The sequence below is a fragment of the Pinus tabuliformis genome, chromosome 5_1, assembly GCF_031772625.1.
Source record: "Pinus tabuliformis cultivar Carrire ecotype Pingquan chromosome 5_1, CPIR1, whole genome shotgun sequence".
In the NCBI taxonomy this organism is placed as follows: domain Eukaryota; kingdom Viridiplantae; phylum Streptophyta; class Pinopsida; order Pinales; family Pinaceae; genus Pinus; species Pinus tabuliformis.
In genome coordinates, this window is record NC_142305.1 from 105,657,152 (window position 1) to 105,678,372 (window position 21,221).

The 21,221-nt window shown below is 40.2% G+C and overlaps 1 pseudogene; it reads left to right on the forward strand.

The window, feature by feature from the left end:
• Window positions 1-10,682: 10,682 nt before the first annotated feature.
• The window catches only part of LOC149163651 (zeaxanthin epoxidase, chloroplastic pseudogene), a 97,330-nt pseudogene continuing 86,791 nt past the window's right edge, over window positions 10,683-21,221 (forward strand).

Consider the following 21,221-nt stretch of genomic DNA (forward strand, 5'->3'; position numbering starts at 1 on the left):
ATGTGTTAGATAGACATTTGCAACATTTATAAAAGAAGCATTTCATCAATATTTGCATCAAGATCATGTAACTTAACCAAAATAAAGCTCCGGAAATAAAAAATAGATATATAACTATTTATGGTTTATATATAATGTTCTGTAACCAAGAAAAAATCGGTCAAATGATCCAAAACTAAAAATGCTAGGGGGCACCCTAGTATAATGATGCTGGTGATAACAAGTCACCACCTATGCAATCATGTGTAAAAGCATAGTCCATCGGCTTGGCATGCCAGTAGTATTTCGCTGCAACCTCAGAGGTAGCTCGTTGGTCCTCACGTCCGGAATACCAAGAGTGAGACCCTTGACCTGATCTTGTAATGCTAAAAGAGTCTCACCCACATCAAGGTCACGAAGGATAGCCCTCCCCACAGCCTCTCCTACTAGAATGACAACTGGTGCTCTCAGACATACTGCTGGCCGAACTGGTCCAATATCTACATGAGCACATGAGTTTTGATTAGTCTTGATAGAATAAAGCACGAGAAAATCATAAAAAATGATAAACAGAGATATTGCCAGAGAATCTACCGATAGCACCCCACTTCTCACCAGCCGGCAGCACCAAATTCGGGTCACCCCGGAAATCCATACCAGCATGTGGACACTCGGAAAAAACCATCTCCTGAAAGTTGAACCACTCGAAGAAGGTATCAGAGAAGGAAACCTGGGACTGACCAGCATGTCGGGCCATGAGGTCGACCCATCTCTGCATCCGTGGCTCAGTCGGTGGAGGTAAACTAAGTGAAATGTACTGCGGCTGCATCAGTGGGATCTTTTCCAAGGCGAAAGCGGTCAAAATAGAACCATAGCCGAAATTCTTGGATTTTCCGCTTTTTACCTTGGTCAGTTGTTCTTTCATCACAAGGAGTACTGCGTCACACCAGTTGAACACCTTTGGTTCAAGGCATTCCAAGGCGTACTGCATATAGGACCTGTTAGCCACGTGAAGAGCCGCACTACCAGCCAGTCTAGAAAAAGTGAACAGAATGGTCCTCAAGGACCAGTCAGTGACATCTCGGATGTTGATCTTGCCATCCCTACTCGGCTGAGATCCCTCTCTGCAATACCAGTGAATATAATCTCTCACAAATTCTCCCCCACAGGCGGAACCTGATAATGAGAGAGGGGCACCATGCCTCGATAAACCGGTCAAAACATAGATGTCCATGGCAGTCAAGGGGATGGATTTGCCTCTGATCTGAAACACCTAGTTGGTAGGATCCCATGCATTGAGAAAATATTGCAACAAGTTGATTTGTTGCCTCATGCTAGAGATACGGAAAAACTTGATCAGGCCACAGTTCCACAGTGCAGTTACCGTACCCGGATCATGTAAAGCAACCATGTCCTCTTCTTCATTCTCTCATTCTTACCATGTAACAACCATTTTTCTCCGATGAATCTCTGCAAAACAAGTAAGAGAGGAGTCAGGGTCCTGATTTGACAAAAAAAAGGCAAAAATTCCATGAAAAAACAGTGCAAAAGTTTCCCTTCTCGTGCCCATCGCACCCTAGCAGTGTACTGGGTGAGATGCATACTGACTGGCCAATGGCCAGGCCAGTATGCATCACACCTTGCGATATAGGAAGGGTGTGATGGAGCCAGGGCGAATTTTTCAAACCCCAGGGGCTCAAAAAAACAGGGAAACATCCTCAAAATTCAAAAAGGAAGGAATGAAACTGAAGAGCTTAGATTTAGCTCCTACCTGGTCCAGACGACGCCAAGAATCGTCCATATAATCTTCCAGAATCAGCTAGTGAAAATCAAGGGGGAAAGGCACCTCTAGTGCTCCAACAAACCAAATTTCAAATGAAATGGTAAAAGGAGGGGTAAAAACCACTTTTAAATTACTTTTCACGTAATTTGAGTAAAGTATTAGTGCTTTTACTCATTTTTCAATCATGTATTGTTCATTTCTAATCAATTTGATGAAGGAATTGAACAAGCAGTACAACCATCGAAGGAACAAAATGGTTAATGGTGAAATCAAATAATCAATGACCATTATCACGAGCAGTTTTTATGTGAAGTTCAAGCTCGTTAAAAATTAAACCTAAGAAATGAGCAAATGTTTCCCCCAGAGTTTAAGCTCATTAAATAATGAACCAATTTTCGATAAATAACCATTGTTGATGCATTATCATTAGCTTTTGAGCCTTGGTCGTGTTCTCATCATCACCTCCACTCTGTTTTAGCTGATCATTCACCTCCATTTGATTGTTTACCTCTTTTGAGGAACAGCTGCAAAGAGTGATCCTGTTAGCCATCCTTGTGACACTACCATGATTGGAAAATTCCAAACCTTACCTGGAATCAGCTGCTACCTGAAATTATCACTCGTTCCTCAAAAAATGAGCCTCCTTTAAGCTATTTTCGTATGACTCGTAAAATTTGAAAAGATTGCCAAACAGTTGGCCTCTCCACCTCATTAAAGCTATTGGGAGTGCTATCCCTCCTCTAAATTTTAATCTTTTTGGACCTGAGGGATTATTACACAAAAATATCGAGTGCTTGTTTTGTTCAGCTCGTTAAAATTATCGAAAATTCATCCCTTTCGTATTATTTTATACTCTTTTGGACTTGAGGAAGTATATGATGAAAAAGGATTACTGGAGTTTCCTTTACGTCCCTTTCAGACTCTCTAAAATTGAAAAGGACTGAGTTATCTTTGTTGTTAAACTCGTTAAAACCAATAGCCACAAACTTGTCCATATAGACAAGAACGAGTTTCACTGTTGCTAGGCTCATTAAAACGTAGCGACGGGTTTGCCGGAAGGGAAAATTATAGAACAAGCACATGTTATCCTCCTCAAGCTTGATAAAAATAAAGAGGTACTGGTTAGCAATGACTGGGGAAACATTGGGAAGAAAAATTGAAGAAACTTTATTGGTAGCAAGTCGCTCTTGAACAGGACACTTTCACTCCACCTCCAAGTCGGGTTGGGTTATTCCGTTCACCGGTCATATCACCATTGGTCCATCGCACCATCCATATTTGGGGTTAACGCTACCAATCCATGTCAGTGTCACTGGTATGTTCAAAAGAAGTCGCTTAGAGAATTCACCTGTGTCTCATTCGCTGTAATACATTCACGCTCCATTCTTTCATGATCGCCACCTTGGACCCTATATCATCAGATCGTTTTCACCTCCAAAATCATTTATTCCATTTCGTGTCGTAGATGTGGGATTCATTAAGGCCCTCCTATGATGGGTCGCTTCTTGTCGACACCAGCTCATTATCCAAGAAGTCGACTTAGGAACAACCCTTTCAGTACTTTGAAGCTTGCATGCCTCAATGGCAAGTTTCTCACTTCCGGCGACAGGTTTACATCAATGGCCTTCGACCAAAAGATTTTGCGTGATGTTCGATGCCAAGTCCCTTTTTCACACCACGTGAATTGTATTGTAGTACCTTGAGGGTCATCATCATTATCGGTGATTCCTCTCGTGCCTGTTAACAACTTACATCATTGGATGGTAATCAGGCGATGTCTTTCCATGTTCGACTCCAGAACATATTTCACATGGATCAACTTGTACTCCGAGTGAATATTGAACGAGTTTGAAGACCCCGAATCTAGTTTCATCCATTCAGGTTGCGATATATTCAGGAAAATAAAGACATCAAATGTACATCATTGCTGCATAGATGATCATCCAAATCAAAGGATGATGGATCTATCAGAATCATCAGTTTGCCACACAGACGGTTGTCTGTCTTATGTACATGAAATTGAATTTATAAAGCTGAGCATGGGAATGCCCAACTTAGCTAGATCATGAAAAATATTATGAAGACAATGTATTGTATTGTATCTTATTACAGGTTGCCTTCTAGCTCGAAAAAACTTTGGATCCTCATGATAAAGCATTTCACCCGACATCAAAAGATTAACAACCTCATGCTTTAGGGGGCAACTGTTATAGACATTTTTGGGCACTGCAAACCCTATCATATGTGTCCATAAACCAAGGGCTCCTAAGTCCCTAAAAATGTTGCTTCACACCCTAAAGGAGCGAGGTTAGTTGATTACATCATCTCCCAGAAGTTCTCCACAGAAAACTACTCAGAACTCATCAAAGTTGGACCATACAGACTGCCCAGTGCAGAGGGTGCGATGCATCTCACCTGCTCAGTGTAAAGGGTGTGATGCATACTGGAAAGCCCTTATGTAGGGTGTGATGGGCGAGAGTAGACAATTGGCAGAGACAGTTTGCACGGTGGATCGTCATGGAATCTTCCAGAAACTTCTCCTGTGACACTTGCCTCTCTGAATTCGCCCAGGGATGAGTAAGAGATCATCAATCTCTAAGTGGAATCAAGAACTATCAGAGAGAGGACACTAATCAAAATCCCAGAAGCTGACTCATCCCCCTGCAATCATCTATATATGGATCCCTCATCCTAGAGATCCAGAGGCTGGAATTTTGTATCTTGTAAGGAAGTGTTGTTGATTTCTTGGTGTAATATCATAGTGTTGGGTGATCTATGCTTTTAATGAGGTGAAGAAGGGCTTTCATGCTGAGAGGATGATGCTGGGTCAGATCAATGGGTTGTAATCCTCTCTTCTAAATCTTTATATCAATAAAGCTATTCAAGTTTTCCTCCACATTCTTGTATGTCTGATAGTATATGCATTTGTGTGGTCACTATATATCTGGTCCTATATTGTTTATGATTGTAGATATCTGTACTTTGAAGGTATTATGCTGCTTTGACTTTACAGGTACTCTTTGAAGCAGAGTGGTCAAGGGAGAAGCGGCAAAGACCTGTCGGTGAGGAGAAGGGACAAGCGAAGAACTGAGCGAAAGATCGAGGTTGGTATTCTTTGATCCTCTCCTATCTACTTCTCATAAAGGAAAATGAAAGTAACTTTAATCTGTTTGTTTCTAAGATAGCTACCCGTCTTAGTGGGACTAGCAGCTCTGCATAAACACTAGATTTCTCGATTACAAGGGCCCTTCGGACACAGATATAGGAGCCGCAGGTGCGCACTCCTCAGGCTAGTACTCTGTCAACCATCCTCGTAGTAGGTACGGTCACGACTGAGGAAATGTTGCACGCCTGCACAACCAACACTATAGTGCTACCAAAGGGCGCACTGGTTACAAAAAATGAGGCCGATAGGCCTATTGTCAGTGCGCTAAAGGGATTTGGGATAAACATGGTTGTGCTCCCTCGGAAGGCGCTCTATGTTCTGCAGGATGGAGTGACTGTAGAACTATAGGCCAAGGAGGGCCCAGCTCTAGGTGATGAGCGAGCAACAGATTAATCTTGAACAATTGAGCATGGAGCATGATGAGGTCGTGACATAGAATAGACAACTAGTGTAGGTGGTTGAGAAAGCCTGCCAGATGGTCCCTGAGTTGGCCATCCTAGTAGAGGAACCATCGGAGGCATGCATCCGAAGACTAGCAGTAGGGGAGTGTGAGGCGAAAGAAGAAATGGCTAAGGTTCAGTTGGAGTTGAACCTTCAGATAGCTGAGCTGCAGTTGAAGGTGCAGCCTTCAACTCCACCTGAGGTGAAGGAACAGCGTGCCAGCGCCATTACAGTAGGAATAGTGGAGATCAACAGTGTAGTGAAGGACTACACCAAACTATTTGAAGAGTCATTTGAGGTCCTCACCACTTCGCAGGAGGAACCAAACATACAACGCTTAGAAACAGAGGTGCATGAGCTGCAACAAAAATACGATGAAATAAAAGGGACCGCGTAGATGGTGGCCCTTATAGAGAGGCTCGCATGGATACAACAGGAAAAAGCACTCAAGGAGTAGTTAGACGTTGCACGACATAAGGAAGCTAGCTTGAAGGCACGTGCACAAACATGGATCGATGAGGCATTCATCATTATAGCCTCGATCGAAGCCAAGATCGCGCAGATGCAAGGAACACAAGAACATGTGCACGACAGCAATTCAACTACAAAAGTCTCTGAACAACGCATCCAGGAAGTGCAGCAGGTAGCTGCTCAGTGCGCTGCCAATCTTGTAGTAGTCCAGGCGAAGTTGGGCAGTCTTTGCGCCAAGATCTCCGCACCGATAGAGTGACTCAAGGGTGAGTCATGATGTTTGTGTTGGGGACCTATTGGGCACAGGATCCCCCAAGGGAACTTTTGGGGCTTAAAGCCCATATTTTGGCTAAAAATTGTAAATCCGATGTAAATACTCTACATTTTGTGGGCGTGGAGCGTGAAGTTGTAAATGAGTCATAGGTTTGTCCACCCTCAATTTTGTAATGTAATGTCAGATTTAGAGATCTACCCATGGTCTGCGGACCATGGGATTTTATAGATAGAGCGAGGTTATAAGTTGTAAATAAGTTAAGAAGAGGGAAGTCAAGGAATGATGATGGAGTAGAAGGATAGAGGAAGCGCTAAGTGTAGAGTCGAGCCTTTGGGTCGTAGAGTAGGAGAAGGCTCTACAGCTGAGTGCGCAGAGGCCTAGAAGTCCGCAGCTGAGTGCGCAGACCCCTGTAGTTGAGTGCGCAGGGTGAGTCGAGTCCGTAACCATGGAAGAATTAATAAAGAGAAGTTTTTAAATTAATTATGTGTAATTATTTCCTGTTTTCTGTATCGAATATATTGGGTATAAATTTCATTTCTATTGTCTATATGGTGTGTGAACATATATAATTTTAGATTGAGTGAATGTGAGTTAAAGTATCTGTTTACGTGAAGTTAACTAACAATTGTAAGAAGATAAGTAAGATACACGGTGTAACTTGGGAAAATAGCATAGATCGCTTCCCTAGAAACGCGAAAGAATCTCAGCCCCTGGTTAGGGTTGTGTGAAGGAAACTTATAATAGATCGCGAAGGTATCACAGGTCAGGACAGTGCACGACGTAACCCACACAGAGGTAGGCATAGTTGGACAAAATCAACCCCTCAGACATCTCAAGGGTGTGGAAACTCGGTTCCATCATCGCCCCATATTGCTTCAGGTGATACTTCTATCCGCGCCCCGCAGGCTGATGCCGAAACGAACAGTAGTGTAGGGATTTGTTTGGCTAATTAACTCTGAAGATGGGTCAAGCCCCCTCAAGCCAACACTAACTAACACTTGAGGCAACAACATTCTAGAAAAGGAGGGACACCTGTCCCAGTTTTCTCAGCATGGCTACTCCTTAGCTACATTAGTCAATTTTTCCTTCATTGTAATAAATAATAGATTGCCAAGTGTACAAGGCAAATCGTTGTAGTTTTTGTTTAAATACTCCATGCATTGGGAGTATTAGGGGTTGGACCCTAGTCATCTGAACTATTTTTCTATTTGGAGCATTGTAATTTCAAGCTGGAGCATCAATAAAAGGATAGTTTACAGGATACTTGATCTGTTTTGACCTGGTGATGTTTTTCTCTCTGTGTTTAATTTATTTTTGTTTACTTACCCATACATTTTCACTTCTCATTGTAAAATAGAAATTATAGTTTGAGATATGTTGTTGGAGCACCTTACGTCTATATGTATCTACAATCTCTGTGTTTTCTTCTAAAGTGCGATTACATAATATTTAAATGCTTTTTAATCCTAACTGATATCATTATTTGTCATTCCATTTATCATTCTGCTTTAAATGATCTGGTGAGGAAAGTTAGCTTGCCCTGTAAACGCTCTGTAAAATTGATGTTACCACTCGACCTGTGACTCCATTGCCCAATGGAAAATGTTTAAAAATGATATTTCTCCAACCAAATGAATAAACAAACAAACAATCGTTTTATTCTTAATATCTAGCTTAAAATATTCCATCACTAAAAACAAAGTTAAAACATAATTGTATAGAGAGAGCCCTCTTTAAGTCTAGGAAGGCTAAATCCTGCACTCATAAGTGGTTTGATGTATCTTTTGTGAATTTTGTCTTGCCAATCTTCAAAATCACAGAACGATAACACTATCATCATGAATACTTCCTTTATCTAGGTGCAGCCTCTAGTACCATTGCTATGGTGCTGGTACAGGACGATGACGAAGGCAATGAACATGTTGTTTGAGAATATTTTTCGGCGTAAATCACATTCAAATGCATTTGTCGACGCGTTTCAAACCAACGAGTGTGGTTCATTGTCAGGACAAGTTGAAGATTCAGATCCAGGTTGCATGTTAAATAGACAGAGCAGAACATCCAACAACTATATTTGACGAGGCAATGACTATATTGAATTGGTAAGCTAGAATGGCTAATGGCTATATTTGACTAGGAAACAGCTAACCGAACTTGACTAAAGGATATGAACAGGAGAATATAATGTTTAAAAGGTTAATAATGCCTATTATCTTTTTTAAATCTAAATTAATTAATAGGAAATAATTATTTATTGAAATGACCTATATTTAAGTAAAATAAATAAATCTTTAGTTCATTAGTTTAAAAGCAAATATAAATTTTTTTTCCAAGGAAAAAAAATGAACTTTTTATTAAAAAGAAATAAAAAGTTACAAGTATATGCATTAAGCATTCAGTTTGGCTGTGTGAAAAAATATCATACAACCCACAATGTACATTACTGCCTAAAAGCAGCAAGAGAAAGAGCTGCTCCAATTTTCCGGAGAGCAGCCTAAAGGAAAAACCAGTTGGCCTAAGTTTTCCTGCCCTTCTTCTTCTCCACTTTACGCCAACCATCCATGTTGGGGGCGGAGTCAATAACGGCTAATTGGTTTTCCGACGTAATCATTGGTTGTTCCTTATCTGAATCCGATCCTTCAGGGCTGTGACTTCGTTTATTACCACTTATTTCCAGCTCAAGGTCTTGGTCCTTTTCCTCATTAATCTCCTTGTCCTTATTGTCCTGATTTTTATCCTTTTCTGTATTTTGTTCTTCATTTTTTGCTGTAGATGCCTTCTTAAGTGCGGCGTCTATATTCTGCCATCCTTTCGGCTTCCTTTGTTGTTGCTTGCTCTTGTTGTGGCTTGGACATGCATTGTACAGATGACCTGTTTGTTGACATCCCCGGCATCTGAATGCTGTATTCTCATAGTCCAAAGATTGTTTCCACTGTGTATTGTTGAAATTCAGGATGATGCTCTCAGGTAGTCCTCGGCTGAGATCTACCTCGACACATATTCTGGCATAAGTAAATATTCCTTTTATGTGTCTCTCTCCATCTATCTTTAATATTTTCCCCAGGGTATTTCCAATTGCTATTAGGACCTTTGAATGCCAAAAATGTAATGGAAGATTATGCATCCTAACCCATACTGGCATCCTTGAAACCACCATGGTGTTAGCATCAAATTCAGGAAACCAAGGGGTAATAAACAGTCCAACACTGCCCCAGAACCATGGCCCTTGGTTGAGAATTTTTTCCTTTTCTTCCTCTGTATCAAAACATACTATGAAAAACCCTTTAGGGTATAGGTAGATTTGGAACTTTTTTGTCCAAACTGAGTAGATCCATTGATACAGTGCATCAATTCTAGGCCAAAAACCATTAAATCTACAAATAACTGCATTTTTTTGTAGATCTGAATAAATGTTTTTTACCTCTGGTATTTCGATGGAGATGGATGGGCTCTCCAGCATTTGATCTACAATGTACTGCCCTGGAGGTTCAGTGCCAGTTGTGGTGTTTTTTCCTTTGCCTTTTACTGCTTCCTTGAACCACCCTTTGCTTTGCGAGCTAGTTCCAGCGTTTTTGGCTCCTCCTCGTAATCTCATATTGAGAAAGATTGTAGATCCTAGCTTGATGTTGTATTCTTGCATGGTTTTGCATTCCTGCAAAGATCTGCCCTCGTTTAACAGGTGTTGTTCCTCAGCTGGGTAGCCAGTTTGATCGGCGATATTGTTCTTCAGATCTGAAACCCTGTCGCTGTCATATGTCCAGATCACGATTGTGGTTCCTTTTGGCGTCTTAACAAAAATTTGAAACCCCGACCTGGCACTCTGGGGTGGCTCGATTCTTGTCGGATCTGAGCCATTCAACTCCGTATCCGAGAGAGGTTCCAGAGAAAACCCTGGGTCGAAAGAAACTTCCCCAGCGCTCTCCATTTTTCCCTTTTTAGTTGGGCAGAGGGATGACTTAGCGCATGCATGCCTCCCGATCTGGGCTTGGGATGGGCCTTCCGGTCTGCTGTATGTCTGATCTGTCAGATTGAAGGCGGATCTGAAGAGAAAAGTCCTTTTCCTAGTAGAAAGAGTCTGCCTGGTTCCATACAAACACCATGAAGGGGCATCATTTTCAAACTCGGGTTTTGTAACGGCGATCAGCGACTCACAGGGGAAAGCGTTTGTCTCAGGCGTGTTAGATCTGAGTTCGTTCTTTACTGCACAGTGGATCAGGTAGTTCATAGCCCCGTCACCGTCAAAGACCCCTTCAATCATCATCATCCTTTGCTCTGAATCCGTTAGGGAATCCGACCCTAATAGATCTGATTTTCCCTTCAGGCTCGCCAGGTTAATCAAACGCTGCTCGTGATCTGACAAGATACGGTAGCCGTTGCAGAGCTCCGTCATGATATCACGTTTTCCCAATTTCTCTGCCCACATTTCTTTCCCATTCTGCCAGGAAGATTTCACAGCTGGTTCATTTTCTTCCCCTGCAGTGATGGAAGTGGAGGAGGCCCTGGGCGAGGCCGTCACAAGAGCTTTGGGCCTTCTGCGACCCACATGCATCACAGAGAGCGACGACGCCATGAGAGCCATGAAGCGGCAGGTTTACAGTTCGAATCCGTTCGTTGCCTCGCACACCGAAGCAGTCTTATCGAAGATTGGGTCTAAAAGCAAATATAAATTAGATAAGGTATTTATTCATATAACAATTTATCTCTCTCTCTCTCTCTCTCTATATATATATATATATATATATATATATACAGATATATATATATATATATATATATATATATATATATATATATATATATATATATCTATATAGATATATATCATTAAAAATTACATAATTAACTAATTATTAAACTAACTGTAAGTTAGTTTTAATTAAATTAAAAGGGTTGACATTAAATTTATGTAAAGGTTATATAATTAAGCATTTTTTTTTTGTATTATATTGAAATTATGTAACTAAACATTTAGTTAATTAATTGTAAGATAGTCTTTATTCATATTTAATCAAAGGGGTTAATATTGCATCCATATATAATTATTTTTTTTCTTTTATTGTAAGTCAATATTATTAACGTTATTACCATACTGAATGTTGTTAAATCTATTAATGGATCTTATTAATAAAGCTATTAAAATAAATATAAACTTAAGCCTTATCTAAATATATTAATAAATTTTAATAAGAAAAATTCCTAAAAGGATAACTCAATAAGTTAGGGGAATCAGGGACCAAGGATAAATATTAATTAAATCAATGGGAAGAAAGTAAGAGGATTACTTTGAAGTAGGTTAGTTATTAGTTCTCATCTTAAATATTTTTAGCAATAATAAGGAAAGGAAAGTATTTATAAAATGGAAATTTAGTACTTGAGCAACAATAGAGATTATAATATTAATCGAGACGAAGGGAACGAGAAGAGGTGAATAAAAATATAAAATCAACGGGACGATGAAATAGGAAATACCGACACTCCAGAAATTGAGGATGAACACTAAAAGAGTGGGGGCAAGGGGGAAAAATGGCTAGGAGGAGAGTGCAGGAATCCAACAACTGCTAATTTTCCCGCCATCATCTCTATTGAGATTGTTTTGGCTTTTTTCGATCTCAATGACTTCCCTAAATTTCCAATGATGAAACTGAGCAACCCTAGCAATAACATGAGCCTCGTCAATACAAACATGGTGTTTTGTCTTTTCAGCATGCTCTGCTAAGGTGGAAGACTGGGTCCTCCCATGTTTTAAGTTGACTGAGTGCTCATTAATCCTTTGATTAATAGAATGACCAGTCTCGGCAATGTAGGGGGTCCCACAAGAACAGGGAATAACATAGACACCCTTCATGTCTTTGGGGTCGACCGGGTCCTTTACCGATCAGAGGGAGCTATGGATTGTGTTAAAGGGTCTAAAAATAGAGGGAAAATTATGCTTCCTAAGAATCATGGCAATCTTATCAATAGTCCCTTGGATGAAAGGGAGATGAACCCCTGAGATTCGATCTTTAGGTTTTTTCTTGATCAATGAATTCTTGCTGGCTTTAAGGAAGGCTTTCATACCGAGGTGCCTACTATAATAATTATTAACAAAAACATTAAGGATGTGTGCCTTCTCTTTATCAAGGCTCTTTTCATCATAGATTCTCAGCGCACGAGTGACAAGTGTGTTGAGAATGCCTAACTTTCGAGTTAGGAAATGATGGGAGATGGCATGAAGATACTGCTCAGTGATTAAGAAAAACCCTAAAGATCGAATCTCGGGGGTTCATCTCCCTTTCATCCAAGGGACTACTGATAAGCTTTCCAGGATTCTTAGGAAGCATAATGTTCCCTCTACTTTTAGACCCCTTGTTATCGAGAAATCTAGTGTCTATGCAGAGCTGCTAGTCCCACTAAGGCTGGTAGCTACCTTAGAAACAAACAAACTAAAACCACTTTCGTTTTCCTTTATGAGAAGTAGATAAGAGGGGAAAGAAGGAGACCAACCTCTGTCTTGCGCTTGGTTCCTTGCTTCATTCCTCTCCCTTTTGATAGACCTTTTCCACTTGCTTCCTCGTTTACTCAGCTTCAAAGAGTACCTGTAGAATCAAAGCAGCATAACACTATCCAAGAACATAGATCTACTATCATAAACAATATAGGACCAGATATATATTGACCACACAAATGCATATATCAATCATACAAGAATGTGGAGGAAAACTTGAATAGATTTATTCAAAATCAAGAAAAGCAAAGAGGATTACAACCAATTGTTCTGACCCAGCATCATCCTCTTAGCAAGAAAGCTCTTCTTCACCTCATGAAATGCTTAGATCACCCAACACTATGATGTTACACCAAGAAACCAGCAGCACTTCCTTACAAGATACAAAATTCCATCCCATGGATCTCTGGGATGAGGGATCCATATATAGATGTTTGCAAGGGGGGTGAGTCAGCTTTTGAGATTTGATTAGTTTCCTCTCTCTGATAGTTCTTGATTCCACTTGGAGATTGATGATCTCTTACGCATCCATGGGTGAATGCAGAGAGGCAAGTGTCACAGGAGAAGTTTCTGGAAGATTCCATGATCCTCCATCTCACAGATTGACCTTGCCATTTGTCCAATCTCACCCATCACACCCCATAGAAGGGATTTTCAGTATGCATCACACCTCCCGTGTGAATTTAGGTGGGATGCAGCGCACTTTGACCATGGAGCAGGTGAGATGGTCCAATTTTGACCAGTTCTGAGTAGTTTTTCATGGAGAACTTCTGGGAGATGATGTAATCAGCTGACCTTGTTATTTTAGGGGTTGGAACAACACTTTTAGGGACTTAAGAGCCCTTGGTTTATGGACATTTATGATTGGGGTTGCAGTGCCCAAAAATTTCTATAACAATTGATCCCTAAAGCATGAGGTCGTTAATCTTTTGATGTCGGGTGAAATGCTTTATCATGAGGATCCGAAGTTTTTCAGGCTGGAAGGTGACCTATAATAAGATACAATACAATACATTATCTTCATAGTATTTTCATGATCTAGCTGAGGCAGGCATTCCCATGCTCAACTTTATAAATTCATTTTCATGTACATAAGATAGACAATCGTCTGTGTGCAGACTGATGATTCTTGTAGAGCCATCATCCCTTAGGTTGGATGATTATTTGTGCAGTAATGATGTACATTTGATGTCTTTATTTTCCTGAATATATATCGCAGCTCGAATGGATGAAATTAGATCCAGGGTCTTCAATCTCATTCGATCTTTACTCAAAGTACAAGTCGATCCATGTGAGAGATGTTCTGGAGTCGAACATGGAAAGACATCGCCTGATTACCAGCCAATGATGTAAGTTGTTAATAGGCGCGAAAGGAATCACTGATAATGATGATGACCCTCAAGGTACTACAGTACAATTCACGTGGTGTGAATAAGGGACTTGGCGTCGAACACCACGCAAAATCTTTCGGTCAAAGGCCATTGATGTAAACATGTCGCCAGAAGTGAGAAACTTGCCATTGAGGCATGCAAGCTTCAAAGTACTGAAAGGGTTGTTCCTAGATCGACTTCTTGGATAATGAGCTGATGTCGACAAGAAGCGATCCATCATAGGAGGGCCTTAGTGAATCCCACATCAATGACACGGAATGAAGCAAATGATTTTAATGGAGGTGAAAACGATCTGATGACATAAGTTTCAGGGTGGCGGTCATGAAAGAATGGAGCGTAAATGTATTGTAGTGGATGAGACACAGGTGAATTCTCTGAGTGACTTCTCTTGAACATATCGGCGACACTGACATGATGGATTGGTAGCGTTAACCCCAAATATGGATGGTGTGATGGTCCAATGGTGATATGACCAGTGAATGGAACAACCTAACCTGACTCGGATGCAGAGTGAAAGTGTCATGTTCAAGAGCGACTTGCTACCAATAAAGTTTCTTCAAGTTTTCTTCCCAATTTTTCCCCAGTCATTGCTGACCAGTACCTCTTTATTTTTGTCAGGCTTGAGGAGGATAACATATCCTTGTTCTATAATTTGCCCTTCAGGCAAACCCATCGCTATGTTTTAACGAGCCTAGTGATAGTGAAACTCGTTCTTGTCTGTATGGACAAGTTTGTCGCTATTCGGATTTAACAATTTTAACGACAAAGATAACTCGGTCTTTTTCAATTTTAGAGAGTCTGAAAAAGGGACGTAAAGAAAACTCCAATAATCCTTTTTCATCACATAATCCCTTGAGTCCGAAAAAGTATAAAACAGTACAAAAGGGATGAATTTTCGGTAATTTTAACGAGGCAAACAAAACAAGCGCTCGATCTTTTTGTGTAATAATCCCTGAAGTCCAAAAAAATTAAAATCTAGAGGAGGGATAACACTTCTGGTCACTTTAACGAGCTGGAGAGGCCAATTGCTTGGCAGTCTTTTCATATTTTACGAGTCAGTTTAAAAGAGCTTAAAGGAGACTCGTTTTTCGAGGAATGAGTGATAAATTCGGGTAGCAGCTAATTCTAGGTAAGGTTTGGAATTTTCCAATCATGGTAGTGTCATAAGGATGGCTAACAGGATCACTCTTCGCAACTGTTCCTCAAAAAGGGTAAACAATCAAATGGAGGTGAATGATCGGCCAATACAGAGTGGAGGTGATGATGAGAACACGACCAAGGCTTCAAAGGCTGATGATAATACATTCACGATGGTTATTTACCGGAAATTGGTTCATTTTTTAATGAGCTTAAACTCTGGGGGAACGTTTGCTCATTGCTTATGTTTATTTTTTAACGAGCTTGAATTCCGCGTTAAAATTGCTCGATCCAGTCGTGTAATAAGGATGTCTCATTAAAAATGTCATTTTTTCAAAGATTTGCGCCGCATCATTTCTTTATGCAAGTTAGGAAATGACCAATCCTATGAGTTTTAATGGTTAGAGGACCTACAAATTTAAAAAAATAAATGGTCGCTCGTCGCTTGCACGCCAAAAGGTTTGCATGCCCTTTGGTATAGCGAAGTAGAGTTTCTAGGTTACCCCTCAATTTGCAGACAAAACATTTGTTTTATCGGGAAATGCCTACCTCTTCGGAGGTATCTTATTCTGGTCTAACCCCATTTTCCTAAATGGACGGGTGTATCAACCAGTCATATATCCTTCGTGGAAACCTACTCTATGCCCAAGGTTTTCCTGCCGAAACAGACCAGGGTGCATGCCCCCTGGGTTTCAGTCATGTCCTCCGAATCACTCGCTCATCAGGTGGACAGACTGGGGATTGATGAGACATTCCTTGCGTGAAAAGACCATTCAGGGATGGTATTTGACTATTTTCTATGTTTGAACCGGGGAATGAAAGCTGGTCTACGAGCTTGACCACTCTTCCTTCATGCAAAAAACACATTACTCTAAAGAGTGAGGAGACAATGGCTCCCATGCAATAGATATAGTCGCGTCCAAGGAGTAGATTATAATCCAGGGGTCCTTGGACTAGCATTACGTTCATGTGAACGGTTTTCCTTCTCAATGTTATCGGCACATTGGGAAGGATCCCTAACGGTCGACTGGTTCCTTTGTCAAAGCCTATTAGATTTCTCATTTCAGGCAAAAGCGATGGCGAACCAAACGCTTTTCGAGTAGTTGAGGAAAGGATACTCACAGAAGCCCCTTCATCTATGATGGTACCAGCCATGACCATTCTATATATTTGAGCGATGATTCAAAATGGTACACTAGCTGGTAAGCGAGGTCTACCTAGTAGATTCCAATCGAAGGAAACAAGCAAGTTGCTTGGAGGTGGGACCGAATAGACGGCCGGATATGACTCTTACAAACTTCCTTCCTACAGTAAAGGAACGGGTAGACTACCCCCATGTTCATCGGAGTCTGTGCTTACGAAGAGAATTTGGACAGTGTCGTTCTTGTTCTCTCCGGTGACTGTATCATCTGAAGATGGATCCTCTGAAGGCAAGACCAGGTCAACTGCCACCTCGACCTTTTGACTTTCGTGTGGTGTAGATTCAGAGGGTTCATCTTCAATGATAGACACTTCAACCGACCACAATGGCGGGTTGGTCAGATTTTCAACTAGTGACGGACTCGGCAAGAGTTTCTTATATCCAGGAGAAAGCCGTAACGATGAAACCGGATGGTCGTCCAAAACTCTTTTAGCTTCGTCTAAGAAGGGACAACGGTGGACGGCGTGATCGCCTTCACACAGTTTACAAGGAAATTTACATTTTCCTTTTTGTCCAAGGGCTTCACCTTCACTAGTTGACGGTGTATTTTCAACATGATCATTAGAGGTTGATGACACCAGATTGTGCAAACGAGGAGACCAGTCCCTTAAGATCCGAGGGATGCAACGACAATCTCGATGATAGTGGTCTCCTTTGCAAATGACACATGGCGATTTAGGCCTGGACAGTGCAATGTGTGGATTTTCGTTAGACGATGCCTGGTTGCCCCTTTTCGCCTTTGGCTCCTTCTTCTTCTTCTCTTTCTTCTTCTTTTCCTTCTTCTTCTCGGTTACTTGATTTTTGGCTTTACTAGCTTCATCAAGCGAAGAGGAAGGAGGAGAGGAAGAATTGGACAAAGTAGAAGGTTGGGGGATAACTCTGGTATTGTTTAGTTGTTGACTTGATTGTTTAGGAATCATGGTGTTCTGGACGACAGAGGTCGAGAAGAGCCATACGGGCAAGCCAATTGTCAATCCTGGAAGTGACAATGTGGCCATATGCGGTGCGCCAACATCTCCCCAAGAGGGGAAAGGACTAGGATTTCCTCCAAAGGGAAATCCTTGGTTGGTGGAATCCATTTTTCTCAACCTAAGACCAACGTAGGAAAGGTGACGTTTATTCCGAATAAAATAAATTTTAGATGCTTTGACACAACCTGTTTTTCAATTTTTAAGAGTCGAGAAAAATCAAAAGATGACTCTAGTCGCCTTCGATTTTTAATGAGCTTGAAGTGACAAGTGCTCAGATGGACCTTTTCCTTTAAGGAGTCTGAAAAGGAATGAAAGAGACTACTCTGGAACTCTAGGCAGAGGGATTACCAAACCAATCGAAAAACTGCAGAATACTTTTTACGGTACGACAGTCAATCTTCCCGAATGTTGTGTTCAGTGCATTGCAATCGATAGGGCTGCAGACACGGCTTCCTATGGATAAAGGATAAAGCCTATTGTGGTTTCCCAATATATACTCGACGGTACATGGGAGCACAAGTCCGTACTGGCACTTATCATCTCAAAGTGGAGGAATCACCCAACCAATAATGAAAACAACAGTGACCAGGCTTTACGACGCTGGAATACGTCTCTAGCCTAGACTTCTAAATGTTGTGCGTTAGGTTCCAAAGATTTTTTAGATTCATTAAATTTAATTTACAGTTGATCTTGCCTAAGAAATTTTCCTTTCAGGTTCACCACGTGATGTAGATATACAATTTCCTAAAATGCAATCTAAGATGATAAACAATCGTTTAATCTTCTTTTTTGCAATGAAAATCCTAGCTACTAAGGAAAGAGAGACGATATTCTTTCAACATAGAGCAGGGAGCACACACTATATGCACTGTCCTAAATCAAACCAACAAACATTCTAAATGCAAATGCACATGCATGTATTTGTTTTCAACCTTAATGTGTGAATGATAGAAAGAAAGCTAAGTGCAAATCTAAATTATTTTTCAAAGTGACATTACTAACAAGTTTCTTTTCAAGACAAAATGAAGAGAATGACGAAACTTTGTTATTTGGAATTGAAAACTTGCTTTCGACACTTGAAAAACTATTAATTCAAATCAAATACAAGAGTAACAGTGTAATCTACTATCAAGAACAATCGGATTTTCTTCTATGACTGAAAACGACACTTGCGACTCTTCTAAATAAAGAAACGACAGTTCAATTACGCTACTTCTTTGTAAAAGAGAACTGAAAATGGATCACAATACATAAAAAAAATTACAGTTCTTTGCACAATGGAGGTAGAATAATGGCAAGAAAGGGGGTTTCTAACAAAGGTATATTGACTACAGACAAAAAAACTCCTGAATAGAGCTGAAAAGACTGAAAAAAACAGAGTCTGAAGGCAAAACTAGCCCTTTCTGATCAGCACACCTGTTACACAGGGATTCCAGTATGCATCCCACCTACAGCACACAGGAAGTGCGATGCATACTGAGATCCTTGAAGAGAGGGTGCGATGGTACAGTGCAAGACTTTTGATCCAGTTCTTGATCACAGTTTGCAGCACAGTTCAGGGATTTTGGCCGAGCAAGTGGTAATCAGTAAATAAATCACAAGGGTAGATCTAAGGAGGTTACTAGAGCCACTGCAAGGGAAATTAGAGAGTTTGTAAATCAATTGTTCAGTTCATAAAAAAAACCCAGCGATAGACTGAAGCAACATTGATCTACTTTGCACTTGCATAGCAAATGCAGTTTGAAGGTTAGCTGGCTTGACTTCAGGCTCTGTCTATAAGTTTATAAAGAAAAAAAATATAGACAAACAAACAATCTATTCGCTCTCCAGTGGAGTCACCATTTTGTTATCGGGAAATCTAGTGTCTATACAGAGCTGCTAGTCCCACTAAGGCTGGTAGCTACCTTAGAAACAAACAAACTAAAACCACTTTTGTTTTCCTTTATGAGAAGTAGATAAGAGGGGAAAGAAGGAGACCAAACTCTATCTTGCGCTTGGTTCTTTGCTTGATTCCTCTCCCTTCTGATAGACCTTTTCCACTTGCTTCCTCGTTTACCCAGCTTCAAAGAGTACCTGTAGAATCAAAGCAACATAACACTATCCAAGAACATAGATCTACTATCATAAACAATATAGGACTAGATATATATTGACCACACAAATGCATATATCAATCATACAAGAATGTGGAGGAAAACTTGAATAGCTTTATTAATAATCAAGAAAAGCAAAGAGGATTACAACCAATTGTTCTGACCCAGCATCATCCTCTTAGCAAGAAAGCTCTTCTTCACCTCATGAAAATCTTAGATCACCCAACACTATGATGTTACACCAAGAAACCAGTAGCACTTCCTTACAAGATACAAAATTCCATCCCCTGGATCTCTGGGATGAGGGATCCATATATAGATGTTTGCAAGGGGGGTGAGTCAGCTTTTGAGATTTGATTAGTCTCCTCTCTTTGATAGTTCTTGATTCCACTTGGAGATTGATGATCTCTTGCTCATCCCTGAGAAAATGTAGAGAGGCAAGTGTCACAGGAGAAGTTTCTGGAAGATTCCATGATCCTCCACCTCGCAGATTGACCTTGCCATTTGTCCACTCTCGCCCATTGCACCCCATAGAAGGGCTTTTCAGTATGAATTGCACCTCCTGTGTGCATTTAGGTGGGATGCAATGCACTTTGACCATGGAGCAGGTGAGATGGTCCAATTTTGACCAGTTCTGAGTAGTTTTTCATGGAGAACTTTTGGGAGATGATGTAATCAGGTGACCTTGTTCTTTTAGGGGTTGGAACAACACTTTTAGGGACTTAAGAGCCCTTGGTTTATGGACATTTATGATTGGGGTTGCAGTGCCCAAAAATGTCTATAACACCCCTTAACACAATCCGTAGCTCCCTCCAGTCGGTAAAGGACCTAGTCGACCCCAAAGACATGAAAGGTGTCTATGTTATTCCCTGTTCTTGTGGGACCCCCTACATTGGCGAGACTGGTCGTTCTATTAATCATAGGATTAATGAGCACTCAGCCGACTTAAAACATGGGAGGACCAGGTCTTCCGCCTTAGCAGAGCATGTTGAAAAGACAAAACATCACGTGTGTATTGAGGAGGCTCGTGTTATTGCTAGGGTTTCTTAGTTTCATCACCGGAAATTTAGGGAAGCCATTGAGATCGAAAAAAGTCCAAACAATCTCAATAGATATGATGGCTAGAAAATTAGCATTTGTTGGATTCCTGCCCTCTCCTCCTAGCCGTTTTCCCCTTGCCCCCGCTCTTTTAGTGTTTCTTCCCCAATTTTTGGAGCGTCGATATTTCCTGTTTCATCGTCCCTTTGATTTTATATTTTTATTCGCCTATTCTCATTCCCTTCCTCTCGATTAATATTATAATATCTATTGTTGCTCAGGTAATAAATTTTCATCTTATAAATACTTTCCTTTCTTTATTACTGATGAATGTTTTTAAGATGAGAACTAATAACTAACCTACTTTAAAATAATCCTCTTACTTTCTTCCCATTGATTTAATTAATTTTTATCCTTGGTCCCTGATTCGCCTAACTTATTGAGTTATCCTTTTAGGAATTTTTCTTATTATAATTTATTAATATATTTAGATAAGGCTTAAGTTTATAATTATTTTAATAGCTTTATTAATAAGATCCATTAATAGATTTAACAACATTCAGTATGGTAATAAGATTAATAATATTGAGTTACAATAATTTTTTTTTAATTATATATGGATGTAATATTAACCCCTTTGATTAAATATGAATAAATACTATCTTACAATTAATTAGCTAAATGTTTAATTACATGATTTCAATATAATACAAAAAAAAAATTGTTTAATTATATAACCCTTATATAAATTTAATGTCAACCCTTTTAATTTTAAGTTATTCGTTACCTTAT